Raw genomic sequence first — 21,416 nt, forward strand, 5'->3', positions numbered from 1 at the left:
TTTTATATGGTTCAGGATCACCCGTAAACAATACGAGAAGATTAATCATAAGATCCCATGATTGTACGCAACACGTCATTTGACAACACCGGTACTTTATGTACGCAACACGTCATTTGACAACACCGGTACCGTGGGTCAAGATTAATCTCGACCAATACATATTCGATGGGGGTTTTATTTATTTCATTGGGGGTTTATTAAACACCTAAAAATGAACCATTAAAATTGAATTACTAACATCGAGCTGCTAACTACGGACTAAGGAATTATTAAAAGTATTAAAAGTATAACAAGTATATATATGTGACGATTTTTTAAAAAGAAAAGGTATTGATATATTATATATGGATAGGTTCGTGATATCAATCGGAGACCAAGTCGAAATTACATATCTTCAAGACAAAAGTGAGTATATAGTCCCACTTTTAAACTCTAAGTATTTCGGGATGAGAATACATGTATTTTATGTTTTACGTTATGGACACAAGTAACTGAAAAATATATTCTACGTTGAGTTGTACCACTGGCATACTTCCCTGTAGCTTGGTAACTATTATTTACAGCGGTATTGTAAACGCGAATCCTGTTGATAGATCTATCGGGCCTGACAACCCCAACCGGACTGGACGACCAGTATTCAACGGTTGCACAGTACTTCGTTTCGTGACTACACTTGGTACGGTGTAGTAAGATTTCATAATAAAGGGAATATGCGACGTGATTAAATGTTAAGTATGGTTACCAAGTGCTCAACCACTTAGAATATTTTTATTAAAATGTTTACATATGAAATCTTGTGGTCTATATTTATATCGCTGCCGGCATTAAACCTATATCTCACCAACTTTATGTTGACGTTTTAAACATGTCTATTCTCAGGTGATAATTAGAAGCTTCCGCTGCAACATGTTGAATTTAAACAAGATCTTGAGTATGCATATTTGTGTCAAAAATAAAACTGCATATCGGAGGATTTGTAATGTAAAATATGCTAGAAATCGTATTGTTATCATCACATGTAAAGTTTGTAAGTCTAAGATTATCGCTAAACGATAATCATCTTTTTATTGTCTAAAGCTTGTATTAAAATAAGAGTTATGGTTTGTAATGTAAAATAAATGCAGTTGTTCTTTTAAAAATGTCGCATATAGAGGTCAATACCTCGCAATGAAATCATACGTTATCTAACTCGTTCTTATGGTTAAGGACGGGTTATGACATGTGGTATCAGAGCGGTGGTCTTAGCGAACCAGGTTTGCATTAGTGTGTCTAACTGATAAGTCGTTAGGATACATTAGTAAGTCTGGACTTTGACCGGGTCTGATTTAAAAACCATTGCTTATCATTGTTGGTTAAAATTTATATGTAAATATTATGTAGTACTAATGGGTTAGTTGTTGTGTGATAGATGTCGGGCTCAAAACTTGTCATCACGTTCAGCGACTCCGAACCAGAATCTTCAGATGGTGTTCCAGTCATTAACCTATCCGATGACGAAAATAATATCTTTGGGGAAGACTCACAAATTCCGGATGAACCGACTATAGAGAACCCGGAAAGTGAACCCGAGGAGGAAAGTGAACCCGAGGAGGAAAGTGAACCCGAGGAGGAAAGTGAACCCGAGGAAGAAATACAGGAAATTACAAAAGACGAGTTCGAACTAGGAAAGAAACGAAAGGCTAATGAATTAGAAAATTCAAATCCCGAGTTTAGTAAGGATGATGTGGCACCAACTCCACTAGACACTACCACCCCTATTCCCGCTATTCCTATTCGTTCTATCCCGGCATCCAGTTCTTCAGTCCCACAGCCAAAATATAGGCAGACAGCCAGGATAAGCGTTAAGCGATTCTTTGAACCTAAACGTCCTAGAAAATAGACCAAACGATGCGCTGCCGTATTAAACCATGGGATCATATAATGTTTTGTATAATATTATTAGTGTGGTTTGTTTAATGTTCGATGTAAGATAAGCATATGTAAAATAGTGAAGTGTGAAATGCAATAATTTTCCATGGTTAAGTATTATTTAGATGGTAGTAATTGATTCTGTACTAAGCTATTAAGTATGGACATTAACGGGTAGGTACTACCCTAGATATAATTATAAAACGCTAATAAGAAGAAAAGGCTTTTATAATAATACCTGGTTCATATTATTAATAAGCTATAATGTACTGTAAATATACACTACATCTATAATATTCCATGTGAATAATTATTTTCTTTTCATTCTTATAGAAGAATATGGCGCGATTGAACCGAATGACGGAACAAGAAATCCAGGAACTCATCAATCAGCGAGTGAACGACAGAATGTTATGGGTCGAGGCTGCAAGAGGTGCTGCAGTTAACCCAAATCCTCGTGTGGGGTGCACTTACAAAACTTTTCAAGCTTGCAAGCCCTCATCATTCAGTGGAACAGAAGGACCGATCGGTTTAACCCGGTGGATAGAAAAGATGGAGACTGTGTTTAAAATCAGTGGTTGTGTTGAAAAGGACATGACCAAGTATGCATCGTGCACTTTACAAGATAGTGCACTCACGTGGTGGAAAAATTATGTGAAGGCTGTAGGAGGAGATGTAGCTTATGATACCCCATGGGAAGAATTCAAAATAATGTTAATCAATGAGTATTGTCCAAGGAACGAGGTTAGGAAGTTGGAAGATGAATTACGAAGCCTGAAGGTTGTTGGTACTGAAATCACCAACTACAATCAGCGATTCATGGAATTAGTTTTGCTATGTCCTGAATTGGTTCCAACCGAGGAACGGAAGATTGAAATGTACAAAGATGGTTTGCCCAAAAAGGTCAAGGCAAACGTTACAGCATCGAAACCTAAGACAATTCATGAAGCTATAACCATGGCAAACGAGCTAATGGATCAGGTCATCATGGATAAGAAAGCATCCAATACTGATGTGAAGGTATCAGGTAACAAAAGAAAGTGGAATGGAAATTATGATCGAGGTAACCAACAACAATCTTTTAAGAAACAAGAAACCACGCAAGGTGCAGGTAGTGGTTCAATCTTTGGTTACAAAGGACAAAATCCTTTATGCAACCGATGCCACAAACATCACTCTGGTTACTGTAATGTGGTATGCAACAAATGTAATCGAAAGGGTCATCTTGCTGAAGATTGTAGGGCTCTCGTTACAAATACAAATGGTACCAAGACTCCTGCCACCAATGCAAATAGAACTGCTTTGGCTACCATTACTTGTTATGGGTGTGGAAAACAAGGTCACTATAAGAGCCAGTGTCCGAATCCAGAGAAGAATAATGGATCTGCACGTGGAAGAGCATTTGTTATTAATGCTAGAGAGGCGTGTGAAGACCCGGAGCTTGTTACGGGTACGTTTACCATTAATAACTTATCCGCATCTATTATATTTGATACTGGTGCTGATAGAAGTTACGTGTGTAGAGACTTTCACGCTAAATTGAATTTTTCATCATTACCTCTAGATGCTAAGTACATGATTGAGTTAGCTAATGGTAAACTAATTAAAGCCGATAAAATTTGCCGTGATTGTAAAATAAATTTAGCCGGAGAAACATTTAAGATTGATTTGATACCCGTAGAATTAGGAAGTTTTGATGTAATAATCGGCATGGACTGGATGTCCAAAATAGGAGCTGAAGTTGTGTGCGCCAAGAAGGCAATTCACATTCCTCGTAAGGATAAAACGCCAGTAATGATTTATGGAGAGAAGGGTAACTCAAAGCTAAAACTCATTAGTTATTTGAAAGCTCAAAAGTGCTTGAAGAAAGGGTGCTATGCTATCTTAGCACATGTTAATAAAGTCGAAAAGAAAGAAAAAGAGAAGTGCATCAATGACGTGCCTGTGGCAAGAGATTTTCCTGAAGTATTTCCGGAAGAGTTGCCGGGATTACCTCCATTTAGATCTGTAGAATTTCAAATAGATCTTGTACCAGGAGCTGCACCGGTTGCCCGTGCTCCATATAGACTTGCACCGTCCGAGTTAAAAGAACTTCAGAGTCAGTTAAAAGAATTACTGGATCGTGGATTCATACGACCAAGTACTTCACCGTGGGGAGCTCCAATTTTATTCGTCAAGAAGAAAGACGGATCTTTCCGAATGTGTATAGATTATCGTGAATTAAATAAGTTAACCATCAAGAATCGGTATCCACTACCGAGAATTGACGACTTATTTGATCAACTCCAAGGATCATGTGTGTACTCGAAAATTGACCTAAGATCGGGCTATCATCAATTACGCGTCAAAGAAGAAGATATACCGAAAACTGCTTTTCGGACACGTTATGGTCATTACGAATTTTTGGTCATGCCGTTTGGATTGACGAATGCGCCAGCTGTATTCATGGACCTCATGAATCGAGTTTGTAGTCCATATTTAGATAAGTTTGTTATCGTTTTCATTGATGATATTCTTATCTATTCCAAGAGTGAGCAAGAGCATGAGCAGCATTTAAGGTTGATATTAGAGTTGTTGAGAAAAGAACAGCTATATTCTAAATTTTCTAAATGTGCTTTCTGGTTGAAAGAAGTGCAATTTCTTGGCCACGTTGTTAGTAGCAAAGGAATTCAGGTTGATCCAGCAAAAATTGAAGCCATTGAAAAATGGGAGACTCCTAAGACACCAACGCAGATACGCCAATTTTTGGGTTTAGCCGGTTATTATAGAAGGTTTATTCAAGATTTTTCCCGAATAGCTAAGCCGTTGACAGCGTTAACGCAAAAAGGGAAGAAATATGAATGGACCTCCGAGCAGGAGAGTGCATTTCAATTACTAAAGAAGAAATTAACTACGGCGCCTATTTTATCGTTACCAGAAGGGAACGATGATTTTGAAATAAATTGTGACGCTTCACGACAAGGTTTTGGTTGCGTTCTTATGCAACGGAAGAAATTTATTGCATACGCATCCCGACAATTGAAGATTCACGAGCGGAATTATACGACACATGATCTAGAACTGGGAGCAGTCGTGTTTGCATTGAAGATATGGAGACACTACTTATATGGGGTTAAATGCACTGTGTTTACTGATCATAAAAGCCTTCAACACATTTTTGATCAGAAACAATTGAACATGAGGCAACGTAGGTGGGTCGAGTTAATAAATGACTATGACTGTGAAATTCGTTATCATCCCGGGAAAGCGAATGTGGTGGCTGACGCACTAAGCAGAAAGGAACGAGAACCAATTCGAGTACGAGCAATGAACATAAAAATTCGCATGAATCTCAACTCACAAATCAAAGAAGTTCAACGAGAAGAACTTACTAAAGAAAACATAAGAAATGAAATAATGAAGAAGTATGAGAAGCAACTCGTTATACGGGAAGACGGAATTCGATATTTTGCAAACCGTATTTGGGTACCGAAGTTGGGTGGATTAAGGAAGTTAATATTGAATGAGGCACATAAGACAAGATACTCGATACATCCTGGAGTTGGAAAGATGTATCAAGATCTTAAGACGCATTATTGGTGGCCTAATTTGAAGACAGACGTTGCAACATATGTTGGGGAATGTCTAACTTGTTCCAAAGTCAAAGCAGAACACCAAAAGCCGTCAGGGTTACTTCAACAACCAGAAATCCCAGAATGGAAATGGGATGGTATTACCATGGATTTCATCACGAAGTTACCAAAGACTGCCTGGGGATACGACACCATTTGGGTGATTGTTGATCGTCTTACCAAATCTGCACATTTCTTGCCTATAAAGGAAACGGATAGAATGGAGAAATTATTACGATTATACATAAAGCAAAATTGTTTCAAGGCATGGAATACCTATTTCCATTATATCCGATCGGGATAGTAGATTTACATCAAAGTTCTGGCAATCACTACAGGAGGCCCTAGGAACTCGTTTGGATATGAGCACCGCATATCATCCGCAAACTGACGGGCAGAGTGAAAGAACAATTCAGACTCTTGAAGACATGCTCAGGGCATGTGTGATCGATTTTGGAAACGGATGGGATAAGTATTTACCGTTAGCAGAATTCTCGTATAATAATAGTTATCATGCGAGCATTAAAGCTGCACCATTCGAAGCACTGTATGGAAGGAAGTGTAGATCTCCTATTTGTTGGAATGAAGTAGGAGATCGACAATTAACTGGTCCCGAGATCATACACGAAACGACTGAGAAGATAGTACAAATTAAGGAGAGATTGAAAACAGCCCGTAGTCGCCAAAAGAGCTACACCGATGTTCGAAGGAAACCATTAGAGTTTCAGATCGGTGACATGGTTATGTTAAAGGTGTCACCATGGAAAGGTGTAATACGTTTCGGCAAAAGGGGTAAACTGAACCCAAGGTACGTAGGCCCGTTCAAGATCATCGAACGCATTGGACCGGTAGCTTATCGACTCGAGTTACCGCAAAAACTCGCCGGAGTACATAATACCTTTCACGTCTCAAACCTTAAAAAGTGTCTTGCAAAGGAAGACCTCACCATTCCTCTTGAAGAAATCCATGTCGACGAGAAACTACAATTCATCGAAGAACCAATCGAAATCATGGATCGTGAAGTTAAACAGCTCAAGCAGAGCAACATACCGATCATTAAGGTTCGTAGGAATGCTCGAAGAGGTCCTGAGTTTACTTGGGAACGAGAGGATCAGATGAAACAAAAGTATCCACACTTGTTTCTCGATGACGCAAAATAGGTACAATTTTAAAATTTCGGGACGAAATTTATTTAACGGGTAGGTACTGTAATGACCCGCACTTTTTCGATCAATTTATACTTATAAGATTAATATTTACATAAATTAAACCTTACCAACATGATAAGCAATCCAAATTGTTGAGACTTATGTTTTCAAAGAGAGTTTTACACAACGATTGACCGTCTAGTTTGACCGATGATATCACGAACTATACAATATATGATAATTATACGTTTGTGTATATATATGTATATATACATATTTAACATGATCTAAGGATGTTTTAATACCTCATTTTGTATTAATAACAATAAGTTATAAGTATATTTTGAAACTACTAACTTAAGTTTTCAAAACAATAACCATACGTAACGTTATTTGATATAAATACTTATAACCTATAATGTTTATACATATATCGTATATATAATGTATTTAATCACTTTTTAAAGACTTAAATACATAAAACAATATAAGTATATTCACAAAAGATAGCTATATTTGAATTCTCATTCCATTTTTCACAAAATTTCTATACGTATATCTAGAGTACATGTACTCGTATCATACCTAGCTTCTATACGTATTTACTATTGGTATATACACATCAAATCACCACCAACCAGCCCTTGTTCATGCCTTATGTATAAGGTAACTCTCTTGTTCATGCCTTATGTATAAGGTAACTACTTTTGATGTTTAGTATGACTAATTACATAAAAATACAACATGAAATTTTGTCCATGTTTTTCCATTAATCATGTTTTTATGGCCTTAAATACATCTTCCATTTTCAAATTTTACTACCTCATTTCTTTAACCAAAAACACACTCTTAAGAAACTCCATAACCATTCAGCTAAAATCCATGAAGATCTAGCCATAAAAACATCACTTAATCACCATAAGAAAACTCTTACAAAAACACTTCAAGAATACTTCCAAGAACACAAGTTTACTTCCAATCTTTCATCCAATTCCATCACCCTTTTGGTTCTAGGTTCTTACTCCTCTTTTACAGCAATCTTGTCCAAGTAACTTGAGGTAGTAACTTTGTTCATAACCTTATTCGATTCATATATAAATAGCTATCTTATTTTGTGGTATAAAATTTTAACAACAAGAACATAGTTTGAATATTTTCAAACTTGTTTGCAAACTAAATAGATCCTTCTAACTTAACTTTTAAAATACTTCAAGACCTGTAATATAACATAAATATATGCTAATTTAACAAGGTATAACTTGGTTTTTCAAAGAACACCTTAAAAACTGTTTTTACGACGTCGGAGTGCAACCGGGGGCTGTTTGGGGTTGGATAATTAAAAACCATCTTGAACTTTGAATTGGAGGTTTATATTCTGGAAAAATGATATTTCTTATGAATATGTTAACACATAAAAATTTCATGATTTAATTCAAAGTATAAGTGTTTTTAGAAAAATGGTCATTAAATGATATTTTTGTAACAAAAATGATTAACTTCATAAGTTTCACCAAAGTTTGACCTTTGACCTGTGATTTCGAATACAAACTAAGGTATTTACAGTTCATATTCTTAAAGAGGGACTCGATCCAAGGAAGTGGCAAGTTGAACCAATGAAAACGGAGTTGTAACGAAGAAACTATGACCAAAACAAAATCGGATATCCAAGACTTGTTTAGTCACGAAAATAATTGGAGAAAAATTAAATAAATCACATCTTTTTAAAATAACATGATATTTTATATATATGTACTCATAATTTAATTTTATATGGTTCAGGATCACCCGTAAACAATACGAGAAGATTAATCATAAGATCCCATGATTGTACGCAACACGTCATTTGACAACACCGGTACTTTATGTACGCAACACGTCATTTGACAACACCGGTACCGTGGGTCAAGATTAATCTCGACCAATACATTTTCGATGGGGGTTTTATTTATTTCATTGGGGGTTTATTAAACACCTAAAAATGAACCATTAAAATTGAATTACTAACATCGAGCTGCTAACTACGGACTAAGGAATTATTAAAAGTATTAAAAGTATAACAAGTATATATATGTGACGATTTTTTAAAAAGAAAAGGTATTGATATATTATATATGGATAGGTTCGTGATATCAATCGGAGACCAAGTCGAAATTACATATCTTCAAGACAAAAGTGAGTATATAGTCCCACTTTTAAACTCTAAGTATTTCGGGATGAGAATACATGTATTTTATGTTTTACGTTATGGACACAAGTAACTGAAAAATATATTCTACGTTGAGTTGTACCACTGGCATACTTCCCTGTAGCTTGGTAACTATTATTTACAGCGGTATTGTAAACGCGAATCCTGTTGATAGATCTATCGGGCCTGACAACCCCAACCGGACTGGACGACCAGTATTCAACGGTTGCACAGTACTTCGTTTCGTGACTACACTTGGTACGGTGTAGTAAGATTTCATAATAAAGGGAATATGCGACGTGATTAAATGTTAAGTATGGTTACCAAGTGCTCAACCACTTAGAATATTTTTATTAAAATGTTTACATATGAAATCTTGTGGTCTATATTTATATCGCTGCCGGCATTAAACCTATATCTCACCAACTTTATGTTGACGTTTTAAACATGTCTATTCTCAGGTGATAATTAGAAGCTTCCGCTGCAACATGTTGAATTTAAACAAGATCTTGAGTATGCATATTTGTGTCAAAAATAAAACTGCATATCGGAGGATTTGTAATGTAAAATATGCTAGAAATCGTATTGTTATCATCACATGTAAAGTTTGTAAGTCTAAGATTATCGCTAAACGATAATCATCTTTTTATTGTCTAAAGCTTGTATTAAAATAAGAGTTATGGTTTGTAATGTAAAATAAATGCAGTTGTTCTTTTAAAAATGTCGCATATAGAGGTCAATACCTCGCAATGAAATCATACGTTATCTAACTCGTTCTTATGGTTAAGGATGGGTTATGACATATAATAAGTACTTGATCAACACACAAGCTAAGTGGACTCAATACTAACACTTACACATGAGCATTTAATGACTTAATGTATTAAATCGCCCATTTATACCAAAACCGCCTAATTAAAGTCAAGACCACCACTAATCACTTAAAAGCTAGTGATTAAGGTCCAACAACACCAACTAATACATAATTAGGGTAATTCATACCCATATTTCCAAACTAGGTCAATTTATTACCCAAATAACCATTTTAAGACAACACACCCATTTCGGGTCATCCGCTAACTAACCAACACCCATTTACTAAATAACTAGGTGTGTTAGCAATTAACTCACCAATTAGGGTTCATAAACATCATTTAATACTTTGAAACCCTAGACTAGTCACCAATTAGTATTCAAGACTCAATTTTACCCAAGAACACCCAAAATCACCAATAATGGGTTTTGTGTTCATCATTTACTCAAACCCTAACCCTTACACTAAATCAAAGTAAGGAAAATAAAATTAGAACATACCACAACTACCACAACGAAGCTAGAGATAAGATGAACGACTTTAATGCTTGAACTTTAACCCAAAACAAGCTCCTTCCTCTTGGATTTAAGCTTTCTCTCTCAAAAATCACAATCTCTCTCTAGAATTAAAGTTAAAGTGATAAGGTTGTTGATAATGGAGTAATGGTGCTCCACAAACTGACCTATCTGTCTTTAACCCGTCCATAAGTGAATTTACCAAAATACCCATCAAAATATCTGATTTAAAAAGCTGGAACCCGGCTACAGTAAGGGTGCGCGGCGCACTCCCTTTAGTGTGCGCGGTGCGCACTAGGCTCAGCTCACTCAGCGACTTCTGTTTAACTGCACAACATCACCCACACTCTATGTAACATATTTACACTGCTGTACAAACTGATTAGAGTCTTACAACTCTCCCCCACTTAGATTGGATCACGTCCTCGTGATCCGCACCAAATACTAAAAGTTAAGCACTCTACCTTGAACATTTCCGTCTCCAATGCGGAATTACACTTGTAGCAATCACTCATCCGGGTTCTCACTTTGTACACTAACGCATCATAATACAACAACCGTACTTCACACTTCCATTCGATCAAAATTCTCACCACTCACTCGGAATTACACCGTGAAAACATCATAATATATCTTTCCAAAAGCCATAGCACTCCATCATTTCACGATATCGGGAAATCAACCCACGAGACCCAATAACTACAACCGTTTGCTCTTACGCCGAGTATCCAAACTCGTACCCTACACTCCACAATCGTCCTAAAAGTAGTACAATCCACCGACAATCATTGTCGTCACGCCTATCAATTGTAGGAAAACTCAGCTAACGGTAGATGTCGATCCCAACTACTTCCAAAATCAATAACACATGCTCGTAGCTTTTCTTCGAGTGTCTGAATCATCCTTTCACTCTGCCCATCAGTTTGTGGGTGATAGGCAGTACTTAAATCTAGACGAGTTCCCAATACTTCGTGTAATGCCTGCCAGAATCTGGAAGTAAATATGCTATCACGATCAGAGATAATAGAGATTGGTATACCATGTCTAGAAACAACTTCTTTCAGGTATAATCGTGCTAATTTGTCTATATCATTCTCTTCTTTTATTTGCAGAAAGTGTGCCGACTTAGTAAGACGATCGACTATTACCCAAATCATATCATAACCACCTGCGGTTCTTGGTAACTTAACAATGAAATCCATGGTAATGTTTTCCCATTTCCATTCTAGGATTTTAGGTTGTTGGAGTAAACCCGATGGTTTCTGATGTTCAGCTTTGACTTTAGAACAATTCAAACATGCTCCTACATATGTGGCTATATCGGCCTTCATTCCTAGCCACCAAAAGTTTCTCTTGAGGTCTTGGTACATTTTCCCCGCTCCGGGATGTATTGAATATCTGGTTTTATGTGCTTCATCTAGTACCACTTTCCTCAAATCCCCATTCTTTGGTACCTAAATTCTTTCAGCTAAATACCTGGTTCCGTCTTCCCAAATATTAAGCTGTTTTTCTAATCCTTTGGGTATTTCCTTTCCAAAAATTCCTTCCTTCAAAACCTCCTGTTGTGCCTCTTTTATTCGAGTAGTAAGATTAGTATGAATAATCACGTTCATAGCTTTTACTCGAATAGGTTCTCGTTCCTTTCGACTCAAGGCATCGGCTACCACATTCGCTTTCCCCGGGTGGTAACGGATTTCACAATCATAATCATTTAGCAGCTCAACCCATCTACGCTGCCTCATGTTTAGTTGCTTTTGATTTAAAATATGTTGGAGACTTTTGTGGTGTGTATACGATAAACTTGACCCCATACAGATAATGTCTCCACATCTTTAATGCAAAAACAACGGCGCCCAATTCCAGATCATGTGTGGTGTAGTTTTGTTCATGAATTTTGAGTTGTCGAGAAGCATATGCAATCACCTTCTTCCATTGCATAAGAACACACCCAAAACCCATTCTTGATGCGTCGCAGTAAATAACAAAATCTTCCATTCCATCAGGTAACGATAAAATAGGTGCCGTAGTCAACTTCTTTTTCAACAATTGAAAGGAACCCTCTTGTTCGGAAGTCCATTCATACTTCTTCCCCTTATGTGTCAAGGCAGTTAAAGGTTTGGCTACTCGGGAGAAATCTTGAATAAATCTCCAATAATAACCGGCTAGACCCAAAAATTGACGTATTTGCATTGGAGTTTTCGGGATCTCCCAATTTTTGATGGCTTCAATCTTGGCGGGATCAACTTTGATTCCATTACTACTGACTACGTGGCCAAGAAATTGTACTTCATTTAACCAAAAAGCGCACTTAGAGAATTTTGCATAAAGTTGTTCTTTTCTTAACAACTCTAGTATAAGTCTCAAGTATTGTTCGTGTTCTTGGTTATTCTTCGAATAGATAAGAATGTCATCAATAAAGACAATAACAAACTTATCTAAATATGGACTACATACTCGGTGCATGAGATCCATGAAAACTACGGGTGCATTGGTTAGACCGAATGGCATAACCATGAATTCGTAATGGCCATAACGAGTTCTGAAGGCTGTTTTTGGTATATCGGCTTCTTTAACCCTCAGTTGATGATAACCCGACCTTAAGTCGATTTTAGAGTATACGCTCGAACCTTGGAGTTGATCAAATAGGTCGTCGATTCGAGGTAAAGGGTATCGGTTTTTGATGGTTACTTTGTTCAGCTCACGGTAATCGATACACATGCGAAAAGACCCATCTTTCTTTTTAATGAACAAAATTGGAGCTCCCCATGGTGACGTACTCGGTCGGATAAAACCACGTTCTAATAATTCTTGTAGCTGACTTTGTAATTCTTTCATTTCGGTGGGCGCAAGTCTATATGGAGCACGAGCTATTGGTGCGGCTCCTGGTACAATATTTATTTGGAATTCAATGGATCGTTGTGGAGGTAGTCCAGGTAATTCGTCCGAAAACACCTCAGGAAATTCTCTTGCAACGGGAACGTCATCGATTTTCTTTTCTTCTTTTTCAACCTTCTCGACATGTGCAAGTATGGCATAGCAACCTTTTCTTATTAGTTTGCGCGCCTTCAAACTACTAATAAGATTTAATTTGGCATTACCCTTTTCTCCGTACACCATTAAGGGTAACCCGTTTTCTCTCGGAATGCGAATCGCCTTCTCATGACAAACAACTCCGGCTTTCACCTTGGACATCCAGTCCATTCCAATAATTACGTCGATGCTTCCCAATTCCACCAGTATTAAATCAATTGCAAACGTTTCGCTAACTAAACTAATTTTTCGATTTCGGAAAATTTTATTAACCTTAATTAGTTTACCGTTTGCTAATTCAACTATACACTTTTTATCCAAAGGCGTTAACGGGCAATTTAATTTGGCACAAAATTCTCTACTCATATAACTTCTATCGGCACCCGAATCAAATAAAACATAAGCAGGTGTATTGTTGATAAGAAATGTACCTGTAACAAGCTCCGGGTCTTCCTGTGCATTCTCCCCATTAATGTTGAAGGCTCTCCCACGGCCTTGCCTATTTCCATTCCGGCACTGGTTTATGGTATGGCCCAGTTTTCCACATCCATAGCAAACAACGCCGTTATTATTTGTTCCGGCATTATTTGCTCCTCTGTTTCTATTTGGTCCGTAGACTTCACACTTTGCCACAATATGGCCATTCCTATTGCACTTGGTACATAATTCTCTACAAAACCATTGCAGATGAAACGTATCACACCTTGGGCATATAGTCCTTTGCTTTTTGTTGTCGTTGTTGTTGTTGTTAGGGTTATTATTGTTGAGACGTTTATTGTTGTTATTTTTGTGATTGGGATTGTTGTTGTTATTATTATTGGGATGGTTGTTGCGGTTATTGTTGCGGTTGTTGTTGTGATTATTATTGTTGTTGGGGTGGTTGCGATTGTTGTTGTAATTGTTGTTTTGATTGTTGTTGTTGTACTGGTGTCCCTGATCACTGCTTTCTCCCACTTTCTTTTCCCCTGTTTCATTATGGCCTCCTCGGCCGCTTTTTTCTTTATCCTTCCTGTAATTTGGCCTATCAATTTGTGGGCTATACGGCTCGCTTTCTGCATTGTTGCAGGGTCGTTAGCACCTACATGCTCTTGGATTCGTTCCGGCAACCCTTTTATGAATGCTTCAATTTTTGCTTCTTCGTCCTCAAATGCTCCAGGACACATTAAAGCCAGTTCATTGAAACGTCGCTCGTAGGTAGTGACATCTAACCCTTGGGTTGTCAGCGCTTTAAGCTCTGCCTTGAGATTGTTGATTTCGGTTCTGGGACGGTACTCTTCTGTCATCATGTGCTTGAAAGCAGACCATGAAAGTGCGTAGGTGGTATTCTGTCCTACGTAATCCATGTAGGTATTCCACCATGTCAAAGCAGTACCCCTGAAAGTATGTGTGGCATACTTAACTTTACCCCTGAAAGTATGTCAAAGCAGTACCCCGGAGATACTTAAATATCATTTTATTAAATCATAAGTATATATATATATCCATATATACATCATTATATAATTATTTTGAGTTATGACGTTCGTGAATCGTCAGACAAACTGGGTGGCCAAACATTTGTATAAAATTCATTTCAAATAACCAAATCTTAATGAGTTTGATTGCTTAACATGATGGAAACATTAATTATGTAAATATTAATCTTCTATATATTAGCGGAAAAATCCGAGTCGTTACAGTTACAATGAATGCTAATTGTTCTGCAGTGCTGTTGAATAAACTACCAGAAAAATTATCAGATCCAGGAAGTTTCACAATTCCATGTTTTCTGGGTAGTCTTAGTTCAATAGAAGCATTGGCAGACTTAGGTGCTAGTATAAATTTAATGCAATATTCACTATACGCTAAACTAGACCTTGGAGAATTGAAACCAACACGAATAAGTATACAACTAGCAGATCGATCAGTAAAATATCCTAGAGGGATAATGGAAAATATGCTAGTTAAAGTTGGTACTTTAGTATTTCCAGTAGACTTTGTTATTCTGGACATAGAAGAAGATTCTAGAGTTCCTCTTATATTAGGAAGACCATTCTTAAACACGGCTAAAGCAATAATAGACGTGTTTGGTAAGAAACTGACCCTAAGTATAGAGGACGAGAGTGTTACCTTTTCTGTTGATAGAGCCATGCAACAACTGCAATTTGCAGATGATACATGTTATTATATTCAAACTATAGATTCACATACAGAATTGTTAGAAGAATTTCCAGAATTACAAGGAACAGGAGAATGTTCTTTAGGAGAAGGAACTGAACCAATTGATGAAGCTGAAATGTTAGCCGTACTTATGGCTAATGAATATGAACCAACAACAGAAGAACTTCAAATGTTAAAAGTGGAAGACAGATATCGATACAAATCATCGATAGAAGAACCACCGATATTAGAGTTAAAGCCACTTCCAAACCATTTGGAATACGCTTATTTACATGGTGAATCTGAATTACCTGTAATAATATCGTCTTCTCTTACTAAAAATGAAAAATCTCAACTCATTTCTGTGTTAAAAGCTCACAAACCAGCTATTGCATGGAAGATTCATGACATTAAAGGCATAAGTCCTTCGTATTGCACACACAAAATCCTTATGGAAGAAGGTCATAAAACATATGTGCAACACCAACGAAGACTAAATCCTAATATGCAAGATGTTGTTAAGAAAGAAATTATTAAACTGCTAGATGCAGGTTTAATTTATCCAATCTCTGATAGTCCATGGGTAAGCCCAGTTCAATGTGTACCTAAGAAGGGTGGCATGACTGTCATCACAAATGAAAAAGATGAGCTTATTCCTACTAGGACTGTAACATGATGGCGTGTTTGTATTGATTATAGAAAACTAAATGACACCACCAGAAAAGATCACTTTCCCTTACCTTTCATTGATCAAATGTTAGAAAGATTAGCCGGAAACAGTTACTATTGTTTTCTTGACGGTTTTTCCGGATATTTTCAAATTCCAATCGCACCCGAGGACCAAGAGAAAACCACCTTCACGTGCCCTTATGGTACTTTTTCTTACAAACGCATGCCATTTGGACTATGCAACGCCCCTGCAACCTTTCAAAGGTGCATGATGGCGATTTTTCACGATATGATAGAAGAATGCATGGAAGTTTTCATGGATGACTTTTCAGTCTTCGGTGACACTTTTGAAATATGTCTAGTTAATCTTGAACGAATGCTTATTAGATGCGAGCAATCAAATCTAGTACTTAATTGTGAGAAATGCCATTTCATGGTTAAAGAAGACATCATTCTTGGTCATAAAATTTCAAAGGAAAGAATTGAAGTGGATAGAGCTAAAGTAGATGTAATTGCTAAACTTCCACATCCCACCAATGTTAGAGGAGTTAGGAGTTTTCTAGGGCATGCCGGTTTTTACCGACATTTCATAAAAGACTTTTCTAAAATTGCCACTCCTATGAATAAACTCCTAGAAAAGGATGCTCCATTCATCTTTTCGGATGAATGCATCAAATCTTTTAATATTCTTATAGAAAAACTCACTAATGCTCCAATCATGATAACTTCAAATTGGAATTTACCATTTGAACTCATGTGCGATGCAAGTGATTTTGCAATGGGAGCCATTTTAGGACAAAGGATTGAAAAACGATTTCAACTTATCTATTACGCTAGAAGACGTTACAAGGAGCACAAACGAATTACACAACTACCGAAAAAGAACTCCTTGCTATTGTCTTTGCTTTTGACAAATTTCATTCATATCTCGTTCAAGCAAAAACGGTGGTCTATACCGACCATTCTGCTCTTAGATACCTATTTTCAAAACAAGATGCCAAACCACAATTAATCCATTGGATCTTACTCTTACAAGAGTTCGATATTGAAATCCGAGACAAAAAGGGAGCAGAAAATCTCGTCGCTGATCATCTTTCTCTCCTTGAAAACCCTGAATTAGAATTTCTAAATGAATCGGCTATACAAGACAACTTTCCTGATGAATATCTCTTAAAAATCGATTATAATGAAATTCCATGGTTTGCAGACTATGCAAACTACTTAGTATGTGGATTCCTTGAAAAAGGGTTGTCGTACCAAAAACGAAAGAAATTCTTTAGTGATATAAAACACTATTTCTCGGAAGATCCACATTTGTTTAAAAGTTGTCAAGATGGAATAATACGCCGATGCGTATTCGGAGATGAAGCTAGTCAAATCTTAAACCATTGTCACACAGGACCAACAGGAGGGCATTATGGGCCTCAACTTACAGCAAAGAAAGTCTACGACGCTGGATTCTATTGACCTACAATTTTCAAAGACGCACAACTTCTTTGTAAATCATGTGATGCATGTCAAAGGGCCGAAAAAATAAGTCAACGTGATGAAATGCCACAAAATGTCATTCAAGTATGTGAAGTATTCGACGTTTGGGGTATTGACTTTATGGGTCCATTTCCAAAATCTCATAATAATCTCTACATTCTAGTTGCCATTGATTATGTATCTAAATGGGTGGAAGCACAAGCTCTCCCAACTAACGATGCACGAGTTGTAGTCAACTTCTTAAAACATCTTTTTGCAAGGTTCAGAACACCGAAAGCTTTAATAAGTGACCGGGGTACTCATTTTTGTAATAATCAACTTGAGAAAGTTCTCAAAAGATATGGAGTAACTCATAAAATCTCAACCGCTTATCATCCACAAACAAGTGGACAAGTTGAAAATACCAACCGAGCTTTAAAATGTATTCTAGAGAAAACCGTAGGATCAAATCCGAAGGAATGGTCCATGAAATTGGAGGATACACTTTGGGCTTTTAGAACAGCCTACAAAACTCCAATTGGCACCACACCTTTTAAACTTGTTTACGAAAAAGCATGTCACCTTCCAGTAGAAATTGAGCACAAAGCATTTTGGGCTTTAAAGACACGTAATCTTGATTTGCATGAAGCCGGACATTTACGGTTAAGTCAACTAAACGAATTAGAAGAATTAAGACATGATGCATATGAAAATTCGTTAATCTATAAGGAAAGAACGAAGAAATGGCATGATAAAAGAATCAGAAGTTCAAAAGAATTTAAGGAAGGAGACAGAGTTCTTCTTTTCAATTCACGATTCAATCTATTTCCTGGAAAGTTGAAATCAAGATGGTCTGGACCATTCATAGTCAAAAGAGTTTTCCCATATGGAACGATAGAGTTAATAAATTCAAATGGGATTGAATTTAAAGTTAATGGTCACAGAGTTAAACACTATATTCATGGTCCGAGGGAAGTTGACAATGAAGTCAATCATAATTTCACCACCCAAGAAAACCCTCAGAATGAAAATATAAATATGTTGTCAACAACATATGAAAAACCAAAATTGGAAGATAGGGAGACTTCAAATTAGAGTGATGAAGAAGAATTTCTATATAAACCTCTCATTCCAAGAAACGGAGAAAAATGTGAACAAGAAGTTCAAGTAGAAGTGAAAGAACCAAGAAAAGATCACCCAAAAAAGGTTAACAAACCAACTCTACTTACTAAAGTAGTAGACCCAGGTGAATTTATCATTTCTTGCTTGCTTAATGATGGTGCTATGTATAATGGGCTTGCAGATTTAGGAGCAAGTGCAAATGTTATGCCTCTTTCGTTATACAAAAGATTAGGTGTGGGTAAATTAAGACCAACCAGAATAGGTGTTCAATTATTTGATCAAACCATTAAACACCCGGTTGGAATAGCCAATAATTTACTTGTTAAAGTGGGAAGTTTGACCTTTATTGCAAACTTCATAGTTATTAATGTGGAGGAAGACCTTGATATTCCTCTAATTTTAGGTCGCCCATTTTTAGCAACCACCGAGGTATTCTTTGATGTAAGAGAAGGAAGAATGACACTTAGGCATGGTGATAAATCAGTCACCTTTGTGAATCGAAAGTTTAGAACTCCACCAACCAAAACTGTTGAACCAATAAAAACGCCTAAGTGTGGGGAAGATGAAGCAACACCTAATGATAACCTAATAACAAAGAACCCCGTTGTTGATACAAAATTAGATGGACCCGTTTTTAATAGTTCAACGAAGAAACTTTATAAACGGATTCAAGATGCTAGGATTAAGGGGAACTTTAAGTTATGTAACCGATTAGTATCCAATTTGTCGCCTAAAGAAAAGGCGATGTTAATTGAATTTGTGAATGTTACAGAGGAAATCAACAAATGACTTGAAGCAAAAGTCAGAGATATACAAGTTGTTGATGTTCCAATTGAAGTTAATAATGAAGTTAATCACAATTTCGATACCACAGCTAACTAAGTGTGGGGAGATTCAAATGTTTTAAAGGATAATATAATGCTGTCTAGGGTTAGATTTTCTGTTTTTGTGTAGTTCTCGAGAATGGAATCCGAATGGTCTTTCCCTAGCAGACCCTAAAGAGCTAGTCTTCTCCCTCCATTCTGAATTTTTATTTCTTTTAGGTTTTACGAGATGAAGAATTCCTTTGATCTGATACATGGTCTACTACTACACGTTATGATTACTAAACGTAATAATAACACTTTCCCGAGTGAACTGGTATCATTCATAAGAGGAAAATGGATGATGCAAGGAAAGAACTCAGGAAAGATCATCATAAGACACATTTTGGTAAAGGAAAATCAAAATCCGCAACAAAAAGAAGAGCACGACACCTTGAAAGATGTCATAAATGCGGAAAATGGTCACACGAAGGTAAATCTTCGAACAATCAAACACATTCCAATACAGAAATCGTTACTCTATGCAGAGAAGGACCATTCATATGTTTAGAAGAAAAGTTATTAAAGAATCGAGGTTACGCTTATGTAGCTATGGAGAACCAAATCGAACGACTCTTCTACGAGTCGACTAAAGCAGCTCTCTGAGAATTCTTTCTCACAGGTAAGTATGTACAGTTTTTATTTGTTTTTATTTATTGCTTTTAACCTTTTGACAATAAACGCTGAATCGTTCGCTATAAAGTATTAAATTGATATTCAATAAAATTAGGTATGCGAAACCGAAATTATTGATATCATACAAAAATTTAATTCATCACTGCGAAATTTACCGTGTATTCATAAGGTATAAATATCTTTAATTAATCAATTCAAAATATTTCAGAAATTCGTCAGGAGTAAAACTAGGTAATATAGCCGAAATTACTTTACCCAAAAGAGGGACGTATATTTTTGTTAATATTTGATTGATTAAAGTGGAATAAAAGACCAAAAAGATTTTTATTTTTATTTTTACCTTGTTTTTAAAATTAATATATATAACTATATTATTTTAAATATAAAGTTGTAAAACCAATGTATAAATATTATTAATATTTATATGAAATTTTAATATGCATTTTAAATTTAAGTCTGGTGTGAATTTAAAAACAAAAATATACTTTATTTCATTAAGTTAAAAAAATGATTTCTAAAATTCGTCATGAGTTGAAGACTAGGTTGTGGAACCGAAATTGCTTTACCCGAGGGCGGGACGAGAAATTTTATTATCATTATTTTTAATCTTAATGATCTAAAGTATGCCAAAAATATTTAAAAAAAACCCATAAATCTTTGCTTTTAAAACAAACCCTTTAAAATGACAAATTTTAAAATTTAGTCGAGGGACGAACTAGGTAAACATACCGAAACGCCCTCAATCTAAAAAGAAACAAAATTTTAAATTAATTAATTAATTGTTTTATAAGTGAAAGGTTTTATTTAATATATATATATATATATATATATATATATATATATATATATATATATATATATATATATATACCCCATGCGATTGCATGAGGTTTGTACTATAAATCCATGTGATCGCATAGAAGCCCAGAATTGGTCAGGAACAAAAGGCCACGAGCTGGTTCTCTGTCTCACAAAATACACACACACATACGAATACACTCTCAAAAACCTCTCTAAAATCTCCATTTTTCCACCAAAATCATCCAAATTTCGTGCTACAATCCGCTTTAAACATGCCTTTCTTCAGATGGGGAAGCAAAAAGGTAAAAATTTCACTCCTAAACTCTTTAATTTCTCAGTTTTAGTGATAATTACAACTATTTTACCTAATTTAATTTTGATGATTTCTAGCTTAATTAGAGTTAAATTGTTAGTATATTATGCTTGTATAACCTAGATTGATGCTATTTCACATGATTTGAAGCCTTAAACTTCAAAAATTTTAGAAATCTAGGGTTTGTGTTCT

The sequence above is a fragment of the Rutidosis leptorrhynchoides genome, chromosome 3 (assembly GCF_046630445.1).
Source record: "Rutidosis leptorrhynchoides isolate AG116_Rl617_1_P2 chromosome 3, CSIRO_AGI_Rlap_v1, whole genome shotgun sequence".
In the NCBI taxonomy this organism is placed as follows: Eukaryota; Viridiplantae; Streptophyta; class Magnoliopsida; order Asterales; family Asteraceae; genus Rutidosis; species Rutidosis leptorrhynchoides.